Source organism: Lepus europaeus, chromosome 12 (assembly GCF_033115175.1).
Source record: "Lepus europaeus isolate LE1 chromosome 12, mLepTim1.pri, whole genome shotgun sequence".
Taxonomy (NCBI): domain Eukaryota; kingdom Metazoa; phylum Chordata; class Mammalia; order Lagomorpha; family Leporidae; genus Lepus; species Lepus europaeus.
Genome location: NC_084838.1, coordinates 104,687,196 through 104,699,909, shown reverse-complemented (window position 1 = coordinate 104,699,909; position 12,714 = coordinate 104,687,196). Strand labels below are relative to the sequence as shown.

Below are 12,714 nucleotides of genomic sequence, written 5' to 3'. Positions count from 1 at the left end.
GTAGGAAACCAGAAAGCAGATGAAGCAGCCAAGGCAGCGGCCCTACAGGATCCTGAGATAGGCGTCCTCATAGAAGAGGATAAACCCCTGCCGGATGGGGGGAGAGGACTCTAATATTAGAGAAGCAGGCTCTATCCTATTTATGGCAAGTCCATCAATTTACCCACATTTGGGGTGCAGAAACTGCAAAGCCTGCTGAGAGACCAACCATTCTCCCTATCTCCTTCCGACTATAAGCAGCTGGTGGAGAAGGTCGCCAGGAACTGTAAGGCTTGTCAAGCAGTAAACGCCCATTCAACTCACACACCAGAGGGGAAGAGACTAAGAGGGAACAGGCCGGGGCAATATTGGGAAGTGGATTTCACCGAAGTCAAGCCGGCAAGGTGTGGTTATCGGTATTTGCTAGTTTTTTAGACACCTTTTCAGGGTGGGTAGAGGCTTATCCTACCCAAAAGGAAACAGCTTTAGTGGTGGCTGGCCCACAGGGGTCTTGTGAGGGCCCAGACTCAGCACCGGACGCATGACCGCCCACGCTCCGGGCTAGTGGGGATCATGAGACAGTCCATATGCCCCTCCAGGCCTAACGTGAGAGCCCCGAACTCAGCCACGAGCTTCTGCCCTGAGTGCCCACACTGCTGGTCACAAATGGATCCCACCAGCAGCCTGTGGACCCACCCCACCCACCCACCCCAGCTCTAGCCCCCGCACCTGGTGCCAGAAAGCCCCCAGTGCGCATGTGCAAGCTAGACAGGGCAAGCAGGGGCCCAGAGCTTCCAGAAGAGAAGGTTTCAGGGCTCGCTCATGCCTGCAGACATGTTCCTGAGGCCTCCAGAGGCCGACCTCAGCCTCTAGGTAGGACTTGTGGCCCATTTGGAGTGCCGGGCTGGCTCTTGCATGCCCTGGGCGGGCGAGAAGCAGACCGGCCCCGTGCGGCCAGGCCAGCTGTCCTGACTGCGGGCCTCTCTAGGGCCGCGTGGCCTGCATTCTGCCCTGCCGTCGGCCCGGCAGCTGAGCTCAGCCCTGTCCCCAACTCGCCATCGTGGACTGCACAGCACTGTGTGTGTGCGCTTCCCCTGCCGACACCTAACACCCCTAGCCCTGCTAGAGGTCAGGGGCTCCAAGGCTGCCCGCAGAAGTTCTGGGCCTGTCCCCAGACCCCAAGCTTTCGGCCTCTTAGCCTGCTGGAGCACCATCCGGTCTCTCTCCTTGTCTCTGTCTCAGTCTCTGCGGGCAAAGCCACGGACAGTGTTTGCGGTCCCGGGGTATGGGGCCAGTCCGCTATGGCGGCGCGGCCTAGCATCCTGCAGTTTGACTTCACGCAAGAAGCAGGCCGGGGGCTGTCCCCACTGAGACCCAGAGCGGGAGGCTGAGGCTGCCATTTGTGTCTGGGCAGCTGCGGGCCAGGAGGTTGGGGCCTGAAGCGGGTCTGGGTTTCGAATGCCCGGCCCCGAGACCCGAGAGAGGGGGCTGAGGGGCAGCCACGGAGCAGAGCCCGGCAACCTGTGGGTTCCGCGAAGGCAGGCTGGCGCCGTTGCCACCCCACATCTGTCCAGGCAGCCTGGAGTGCCAGGCCTGGCGGCGGCACATGTCAGCTTGCTCCCCGCGGGCCTCCTCGCGCAAGTGGCCCCACATTGCTCTGTGCTGCCGCCCCCCGCTGGCCCACAGGGGTCTTGTGGGGAGCCCAGGCACCGCTCGGCACCGAACCCATGACGGCCCACACTCTGTGCCACGGGGATCACTAGACAGTCCATGTGCCCCTCCGGGTGCCCTGGCCTGCGGGGTAATCAACGAGGACATGAGGAGGGCAGACCTGAAGGGAGAGACAAACCAGACATGAGTAGGGAGACCAAGACAGTATTCTGATCAAGGTCTCACTTTATTGGAGGAGGAGGCAGCTTATATAATACAAGGCAAGGATTGTAACAGTCGAGGCCAAGCAGGTGTCATTTTACAACATAGTTCAAAGGAATAATTTCGCAGAAATCAGTATCAATTTGACAAAGGGAGTTACAGCAAGGTCTTACAGCTACCACATGTGCTTATCAAGGTACAAGAAAGGGAGCACTGAAGCCAAATGGCCAGGCGTTAATCATATCAGTGAGTTGTACACATGGAATTTTCTAGTGAATCCTTCTTACAGAAACAGTTGAAGGTTAATCTGAACAAAGGCCTATACAGGGAACCCAGCACAGTGGCTCCCAACATCTCCCCCTTATTTGTATATAGCAAGATGAGGTTACATGTCATCAGTGCTATACTGCTACGTTTTTGTGAGCGGTGCTGTTTTTTATTTTATAATGAAGTGAAAGATGTGGCTTTCTTAGGTCGTGGGTTCCACCTGCACATTCTTACCCGTCATCAGAATCCATCGTCATCGATGAATTCCTGTCTTAGGTTGATATGTGCAGCAACCCATCTTACCCGTCATTGACTACCCACTGTCTTATCTTCTGGGGGACTTCCAAGGCCTCGTTAGAAAATACACGAAACACCTGCCAATAAGATAGGCAGTGAGGAGGCTTATGAGGAGGCTTATGAGGAAGATTACAATCCCCACAAACAGTTCTTTAAGCCAGGAGAAATTTGGCAGCCATGATGTAAGCATATTGAATAAACTTTTGGACCCTTTGTCTTGGGTAAAGTGAGAAGCAAGTTCTGTGAGTTTTTGGATATTACTAGCAATACTATGAGAGTTATCAGTAAGATTAAAACAACATATATTTTTAATTTGATTGCATTTTTTGTGATGTAATGAGAAGATAATCTATGGCTGCACGATTATCTAGAATACCTTGCTGTAATACTTGTTGTTTTTTGTTTATTAAGATAGGGCAGTTGAAGAATGTTTAATTTTTTTAAAGCCAGTCAAATTTAGCAGTGGGGGGTTGTATACCAACTTTAGTGACACTAATGTTAGTAAGTTCTGATAACCCACTACCATCAGACCAGCCTGACATTAGGCGAGAAATGAAACATATAGTCAAATATCAATTATTTTTGATTACAAAAAAGGTTTGGTACAAAGTTTTAAATGATGAATGTCAGTCCATACAGACTGTAGCGAGGTTAGCACAAATTGTAGAACACACGGAAAACATCTCATACAAAGTAGGAAAAGCAGTAGCGTTCCAGCCAGTATTAATAACCAATGAATCCATTGAAATCCTTCAAATGTTAGGGGGCTAGTAATAAATATATGTTGCATTTTACTTTTAAGTTTATCAGTAACAGACTCTATATATGGCATATTGTTAGTAATGTTAAAACAACATCACCCTGGTACAGATTTACAACTTACATGATCTTTTAACAGCAAATAATCAATAGCTGTTTGGTTTAAGAGTACTCCTGAACGAACTTGATCCAATTCTTCAGCTATATTGGATAGCGCAGTAGCAGTAAGATTGATGGTTCTGATCACCAAACATGCAAGCCTTCGAAGTCCATGGTTATTTCCATAAGCCAATCCAGGAACTCCCACTAGCTATATAGCCATGGTAAAGGCAGGTCTCCAATTAAGATGACATTATCATCACAGTTCTCAGGTAATGAGCATTGCTGTCGTGTCTTTGGAAATACAGATGTTAGCATCGGGGCCACACGGCCCAATGAGCAGTTGTGAAAATCATCAAGGGCTAAGGATGTAAAAGCAAATTGGTTGCATAAAAATACCCATCCCTTAGGAGCCCGTGTCCCATACCAGTACAAGATTAGGTCTGTTTGATTGATTGGTGATAGGATCCCTCCATTTTACCATTGTTCTTTTCACAGCTGTTTGTGGATGCCATTGTTGATCAGCTGCAAAACGACCATATTTATCCAATGTGAAAAAATTTAAAATGAATAAAGCATGTGAGAGCCATTTGTTAGAAGGCAGAAGCCTCAAACTCCCCCTTTTTTATTTTATTAAAATATTGCTTTAAAGTATTATGTGTACATTTAACAATGCCTTGACCCTGAGGATTATAAGGAATGTCAGTAACATGAGATATAAAAAAAAGTTACACAAAAAGTTTTAAAAGAGGCAGAAATATAAGCAGGTCCATTATCCATTTTAATTTGCTTTGGAGTTCCTAGGGAAGCAAAAGTTTGTAAGCAATGGGCAATAACATGTCTTGTAGCTTCACCTGTATGTAAGGGAGCAAAAATAAATTTAGAACAAGTATCAATAGACACATGTATATATTTTTGTTTACTGAATTGCATGAAGTGGATAATATCCATTTGCCATAGTTGATTGCGGAATAAACCGCGAGGATTAATTTCAAAGTGAGGTATTGGTAACTGGATGGAGTAAGTACAATAGGATTTTACAATTTGTTGAGATTGTTTTTAAGTAATATCATGTTTTAAACACAACATATGAGCATTTAAATGATGTAAAGCGTGATCTTTTGTTGCTGTATTAATAGAATATATGCAGAGAGCAGAATCTGCCAAACGATTGTCCTCTACTAAAGGTCCAGGGAGACTGAAATGTGCTCGAATATGACCTATAAAGAAAGCAAATGCAAGAAAACAAAGGAGAAGAAGCTGAGGATTCAGGAAGAAATGAACAAGTTTCCAATTGAGGCACCGATAGGAACACATATTTGCTATCAGTGTATATGTTAACCACTACATCCAAAGTAGACTGCAATGTAAGTGTAACAGCAGCTAATTCAACTAGCTGTATAGATGAAAAATGGGTGTTAATAACTGCACGGTGACCATCACAAATTACAGAAGCTTGACCAATGTTGGAATCCCCTATAAATATCAAGCCAGCATTCTCTAAGGGTTGAAAGCTTGTGTTTAGTGGAAATACACAGGGATGATGTCATAAAAATTGTATCACTTTATCTGCTGGATAGTTATTATGAACTTGTCCTGAAAAAGAAGCTAATGCAAGAGGCCAGTCTTTAGTGAAAGACAGGAGCCATATTAGTTGTTTGTTAGTATATGGTTGACATATATGTGTCAGCTCTATTTTAAATATTTTTTACATTTTAGTCTCCCTTTAGCTATAATCTCAGCTATTGCATTATAATGTGGTACAACATTCTTTTTAGGGGTAGCCTGTAAATATATCCAAAGTAAAGGGGCCTCTTGCCACAACAGAGCGGTGGGTAAATAATCTGTAATCAAAATAATAAGAATTAAAGGTTGATTATAATCAATGTAAGAAACAAAGCTCTGAGATAAGGCTTGTTGTACCTTTTTCAAGGGTAGGCATGCTGCAGCAGTAAGCACTCGTTGGGAGGTAGGGGAACTATCTCCCTTTAGGATATCGAATAAAGGTTTAAGGTCTCCTGTTGTGAGGTGGAGATGTGGATGAAGCCAATTAATAGCCCCTAGAAGTTTTTGAAAATAATTTAAAGTCTGTAAAGAATCCACTTGTAAGGTGACTTTCTGTGAAAGTATTTTTCATGGGTACAATTGGAAGCCTAGATATTGATAAGGATATTGAAGTTGCATTTTCTCAGGGGCTATGATAAGACCAAAACCAAATAACTGCTCTTTTATTACCATCAGACATTGCATCACCAAAAATTTCTTGGGTCCAGCTATTAAAATATCATCCATATATTGTATAATATATAAATTGCTATATATTTTGTGAATTTTTTGAAGAGCAGCATCAACGAATTGTTGGCACAAAGTAGGGCTATTAGCCATTCCTTGAGGTAAGACCCTCCACTGGTATCTTTGCATAGGTTCTTTAAAATTTACTAATGGAGCACTGAAAGCAAATCGGGGACAATCTTCTGGATGTAAAGGTATAGTATAAAAACAATCTTTTAAATCTATTATTGCAATATAAGAGTCCTTTGGAATTGCTGTAGGCAATGGTAAACCTGGTTGTAAAGCCCCCATAATTTCCACAATAGCATTAACAGCCCTAAGGTCCTGAAGCAACCGCCATCATCCAGATTTTTTTCTGATAACAAAAATAGGACTATTTATTCCAAGGAGAATTAGGGGAAACTATATATCCTGTTGTTAATTGTTCTTCCACCAATATCTGTGCAGCATTTACCTTTTTCTGTTGTAAAGGCCACTGATCCACACACATGAGATTATTTGATTTTCATTTTATTTTTTCCTCATGGGGCACAGGTTGATCAGCAGCCATCAAGGGAAACCTAAGCCCTTCCGGTCATGATTGACAGTTAAAGTAACTGGAGATGTGATGCCTTGTTGTTGTTTGCCTAAACCGTTACCTGGCAAATGACCTTGCTGAAGCATATTAGCAGTAACAACTTCATTTGGACTACACATTAAAGCCCCCATTTTGTGTTAAAACATCCTGCCCCCATAGGTTAATGGGCAGTCCTCCTAGAATATATGATTAAAATGTGTCTGTATTGCCTGTTTTATCTTTCCATTGTAACAACTCTGAACTTGGTTCTAGTCCCTGACTCTGACCAATACCCCGTAATTGAGTCATGGTAATTTTTTTTTTCAATTTGTAGGCCAGTTTGCTGCTGAAATAACAGAGACATCAGCTCTAGTATCTAAAAGACTCTTGAATAATTTTTTATTTAATTTTAAGGAAAATTTGGGTCGCTTCTTAGTTATGGGTTGTATCCAATAAGCATCAGAAGATCCAAAATCTTTATTTTCTCTTTTATTTGAGAAGGACTTACCAATTGAAGATAAGGGGAGCAGAATTAATTGAGCAATATGCTGTCCTGGAGTTAAGGTTACAATTACATTATTGGCTTGAGCCATAATTTTTATTTTATCAGTAAAGTCAACATCTATAACTCCAGGAAAAACCTGTAGCCCTTTCATAGTTGTACTACATCTGCCCAGTAGGAGGCCAAAAAACCCAGTTGGCAAAGGACCAACAATCCCAGTAGGGAGGGCTTATGGGCCCATCTCAGGAGTCAATCTGTATAGGAGGTGGCACTGAGGTCCAGTCCTACACTACCCTCTGTGGCTCTGTGGACAGAATTGACGGATTTAGGGTGTTCTGCTGAGGAACAAATGTCATAGCCCCAAAAATGTATTGGTTTTGTTGGGATGGGGCCTGGGGCCAGCCCTGCTTCTAGTTTTTTGAACTTTATTTTTTTAATTAATTACCTTTTTTATCAGTTTTGGAGTAACTTTCATTGGCCCAATGCCTTCCCCTTTTGCACCGTGGGCAAATCCCAGGAGGAGTCTTATTTTGATCTTTAACTTTTGGACAATTTTTTCGCACATGTCCCTGCTGCCCACATTTATAACACCCTCATTTATCAGGCATAGCCCTCCTTGTTGATTTTTGTAATGACATACCAAGTAGAGTGGCAGGTCCTGAATGTCCTGTTTTTAAATTAATCCATTTTGCTAATCTCTCAAAGGGACTGTTACAGAACACCTCAGCCACAATAGCCAATCGATCTATGTTCACATTGTACTTATGTTTTGTAGAATTTACAGTACTGTGGTCACTAGGCAATCTTCACACAGCACCGGAAAAGGATCCATGCTGAGAATTAAACATCATTAGTAATCATCACGGGCATGTTTAACATTCAGCTTGACTGCGTGTTCCCCTGGGATGGAACAGCAGCAGCAGAGGCTTGTTCTGGCTCCCTCTTAAAGCCCCCAAGGACAAAGGTGGCTCATTGCTAAGATTTTAGGCAAGCAGTGCGTCCCGTCTCAGATCTTGGCCAGAGAGCCGAGACACAAAGCATGCCCACCTGTTTATCAGAAACATTCCTTTATCCTTCTCCCCGGGAACTGGCCAGGCTCCCAAGGAGCAGGAGAAGGTCATCCGGCAGCAAAGTTACTTGTCTACCAGAGCTGAACCTAGATACAAGCCTCTCCATCCCAAAAATCTGTCCTTACATTTGGCCCTAGGATTGCATCGAGGTATAGACGTACTTAACACATCATTATAAGAATACAATACAAATTTCTCATACAAGTATACATCCAGCAAACACAATAATACTTAAGGCATTTTAAGGATAAATTGAAACATATCTGAGGGGGAGTTAGCTTCTTGGGCACCCGTGTCAGGGACATAAAAAACAGTACCATTCCAATACAATAACTCAAGCTGCTGCAGACAGCCTGAGAACTGGCTAGACAATCCCATGGCATGGAGATCTGAGGCATTGTTACTTGTTAAATAGACGTGTTGAGGTACACAGTCCAATTAACAAATGCGCTAACATTTTGCATTACTCTAAAATTAGTGATTTAGGTTTCATTAAATATTTGCAACATCTCTTTTTGATAAGACAACAATTTTTTTAGCAGATGGAACACAGTGGGTATAACCATTTAGCCATAATGAAGGTAGCCTCTTATGATCTGTAATTGTTACATTCTTGCAGGTTTGTGGAATCTTAACTATTTGTGGCATATTTTGATTTACATTTTTTTTTGTAAAGCAAACCACGCATAATCTGCCCAAGCATTCCTATCAATAATAAGGGTAGAGTTAGTACATAATACAAAAACAGAATGGGTAGTTTGGACACTTTGTCACCACAATTTCTCATTTTACATAGTAATATTAATTTTACAACAGGTAACATTTACTTTAAGTGAAATATTTAAATGCAGGGTGAGGGCTGTCCAGTGTACATTGATCTATATTTTTTTACTCCCAGTGTTTCTTATCCACAACACCCTCTTCAGCAAACCAAGGACTAATTTTTTTTTAACAGCACTCATAAATTGCTCTAGAGTTTGTTTCTTTAACCCTATTCTCTACATCTGCAATAAAGTTTTCACAGCCTTTGTCATGGCTTGCTTTGTTTCTTTAAATGCACATTTAAATCTTTTCCAAGCAAATCCCAATGTTGCTCATCCAGGACTCCTTCTTCTTTGAACCAAGGACTGACTATTCCTATAACATTAATGAACTGTTTTATGGCTCGCCTTTTTTAACCCTTGCTTCTCGTGCCTTGAGTGAGGCTTCTAGCCCTTTTACAAACATTTCTTGCTTAGTGAGTGATTGTCCCATAGTTTCGTCGCTCCACTTACCCTCGTAGCCTGTATCGCGGACAGGTCAGGATGCGGTGGCCACTATGCAGGTCTTCACTCGCCTTCTCCGGGCCTGTATCACAGATGAATTGCCTTTGGTGGCTCTTATGAGAAGAGGCAGCAACCTAAATGACACAGCCGGCTTTTCCAGTGACATTCAGCTCAATTCCCATTCCTCATGCCCCACGTTGGGCGCCACTTGCCCCGGCCTGTGGAGTAATCAACTAGGACATGAGGAGGGCCAACCTGAAGGGAGAGACAAACCAGACACGAGAAGGGAGACCAAGACAGTATTCTGATCAAGGTCTCACTTTATTGGAGGAGGAGGCAGCTTATATAATACAAGGCAAGGATTGTAACAGTCGAGGCCAAGCGGATGTCATCTCACAACGTAGTTTAAAGGAATAATTTCACAGGAATCAGTATCAATTTGACAAAGGGAGTTACAGCGAAATCTTACAGCTACCACATGTGCTTATCAAGGTACAAAAAGAGAGCACTGAAGCCAGATGGCCAGGCGCTAACCACATCAGTGAGCTGTACACATGGAATTTTCTAGTGAATCCTCCTTACAGAAACACAGTTGAAGGTTAATCTGAACAAAGGCCTATACAGGGAACCCAGCACAGTGGCTCCCAACATCCGGGCACCAGGTGACAGCCCCGAACTCAGCAACGAGCTTCTGCCATGAGTGCCCACACTTGTGGTCACCAGTGGATCCTACCAGAAGCCTGTGGCAGAGGGCCCCGCCCACCCCTAGCCCTGCCCCCAGGTGCCAAAAAGCCTCCAGTGCACATGTGCAAGCTGGAGGGGGGCGCTGGGGCCCAGAGCTTCCCACAAAGAAGTTTTCCGGGCTCACTCGTGCCCGGAGGCATGTTCCTCAGGCCTCCAGAGGCTGGCCTCAGCCTCTAGGTAGGACTTGTGGCCCGTTTGGAGTGCCCGGCTGGCTCTTGCATGCCCTGGGGCGGGCAAGAAGCAGACCAGGCCCCGTGTGGCCAGGCCAGCTGTCCTGACCCTGGGCCTCTCTAGGGCTGTGTGGTGTCCCATCCTGCAGGATGTCAACTAGGGCCAAGTACCTAGAATGGGGAATGAAAGGGACAGGAGACACAAAGATGCCAGCAAGACAAGTCCTGATCAATCTGTGAATTTATTTTTTTTAACCACACACTTATATATCGTGAAGGCAGGATATTGGGTGGAGTAAGGAGGGGCGTTAACCTTGCAGTTGCAATGCCTGTGCAAGCAGAGGGAGGTCACAAAGTTATCTTGCAGCTGCAATGCTTGTGCAGGTGGGGGAATGGTCATAAAGTCTTAAGACACAGGGTGGCATTATCAGTACTTTCCGGCCTGGGCTGCTTAGCTCTACTTCAGTAGTTTACCGCTAAGAGGCCACATGTTGTGCAGTCCCCAACATCTCCCCCTTTCTTACCAATTAAACAGAAATGGCTTCCGGTTAGGCCAAGTGTGATGGACGAGTAGTGCGTGTCTTAGGAATGGACCCGGAGCTCCAGCACCTCTCACCCATCATTGGATATCCTTGCTAGTCCCCAAGGACTCCTTTCTTAGGTGAGTGAGGTTCCAGGAAGGTGCCCATCATTGGCTTACTGCTTGTTTAATTGATAAGCCTGGGACCCTTCCTGGGCTCCTGACTGGGGCAGTGGCGGACCGATGGGGAGGGTCAATTGTTGGAGGGACCATCACTTCACTGGCCAGACCTCACCGGCCAGAGAGAGAGACAACGTTTTCCAGTGGATCTTTCATGGCCAGACTTTGGTAATGTCTTTGAATCGGTCTGGCTGCTAAATTATCTACTTGCTGTCTGATAAAAGTCATCAGCTTATTGAAAAGACAAGGACCTACGGATAGTGTAACAAGCAAACCAGCAATGGGGCCTAAAAGCAGTAGCAAATAGGGAACCAGTCCATTCCATCCCGTCCAAAAGGGATTTTCAGCCATGGCATGTCGACGGCTCTCCAGATCTTCTTGAAGTGTCTTGATTTTATGGCGAACAATGCCGGACTTGTTAGCATAAAAACAGCATTTTTCCTGTAAAGCCAAGCAAATACCTCCCTGTTCAGTGGTAAGCAAGTCTAAGCCTCTAGGATTTTGTAAAACCACTTCTGCTAGGGAATCAATTTGATCTTGAAGATCCTGAATGGTGGTGGATAGGGTTTGTACATCTTTAATAAGTTGTTGGGACAATTCTCTATATTTTTGGACTGCAATCCCTAGCCCTGTGGATCCTGTAACCACAGCTGTGGTAATACCCAATGTGGCCAATAAAGGAATAAATTGAACAGCTCGCCTTTGCCTTCCTGCAATATAATCAAAGGAGGGAATAGGGACAATGGTATTTCCATCAATAATTTTTACATTGGGAAGAAACATAGAATGCATGCAATTACCAGTACAATTTGTTGGTAAAATGGTATAAGCTAAATTATCCCTACATACAAAAACGGTGGAATTAGGGGCATAAAGAGGGTAATCTACTGTTATACTATTTGTGCAGAAAGGAGCAAGGCCTACATTGATATTGAAGGAATTATTGTTAGGAGATTTATAAAGGTAAGTGATATTTTCCATTGGGACAGGAAGAACAGGAAAAGGCTGTATAGGGGGACAACCAAAGGAGATATTAAACCCAAGGGTATCATTAAGCAGCAGAAAAATGGCAAGGCGGGGGGTCCCTGGCATAAACAGAGCCAGCAGCCTTTTGCAAGGTCTGGGGCAGAGAGATTAAGCAGTTTATGGGTGTTGGTAAGGATATCCATGGTATTGACATCCAAGTCTTCATTTCCTCTGGAATGAACTTTAGCCAGGGGGTGGTATTGAAGGGAAGGGTAAAGGCTCTCAAATAGGGTTTTGAGTATTTTTTGTGCTTTTAATTATGTAAGGGTATCCTGAGGGCCTCCACCATCAGACACTCCCACAGGGGCTCTAGGGTACCAGCAGGCTGCTTGTCCCTTAGGGGGGCAGGGAGGAGAGCTGAGGCGTGAAGAAGAGAAGTCTCCTCCGAACGCTCCCCCATGATCTCCTGTTATAGTGGGAAACAATAAATATTGATCCCCCTCATTACAGGTTTGATACTGCGTATAACAGAAGGAGTGCACGGAGTAATGGATAATACTATTGCACTCTGACGGGCATTGATCCCCAGGGCGGGAAGAGTCTAGTTTAGGTTTGAGAATACAGTGCCATTTGGAATCCTTGGCAGCTGATATGCAGTATTATCTCTGCAGTCCTGTGCAAAATGCGGCTTATGATTGAGGATGCAGGATCCATAGGAGGTTGATGTTTGTGGGAGGGATACTATTATGCCCCTGGAGCAGATACAAGGGTCATGCTGTTGAAGGAGTTTTTGAATGGCCTGAGGGTTGTCCAACCCTGCAAAGACTGGTGGAGCCCAATGGATGGTGTAGATTGCCATTATCAGGAGAGCAAGGAAGAGGGCCATTTTATTAGGGCCCTTCAGAGGGGTTAATCAGTGAGCCCTCAGGAAATGTGGTGGGTGGGGGGGTGGGGGGGAGAGAATACAGAGAAGATACACAAATAGCAACAATGGCAACAATGTCGACAATAACAAGGAGTCCTCTAATGAGTCCCAGTAGCATCCAGCCCAGTCTTTTCATTCCTGTAAACACAAGGGGAAAATATCCTCAGGGCCGGATGTAGGCCCTGGTGTAGGATTAATATTAGAAGAGTTTGATGAATTAACTTGTTTAATTAATCTTTCAGGCAGCCATC

The 12,714-nt window shown here is 44.5% G+C and overlaps 1 pseudogene; it reads right to left on the bottom strand.

Annotated features, from left to right (window-relative positions):
* Window positions 1–10,683: 10,683 nt before the first annotated feature.
* On the bottom strand, window positions 10,684–12,473 carry LOC133771373 (syncytin-1-like; annotated as a pseudogene).
* Window positions 12,474–12,714: the final 241 nt, after the last annotated feature.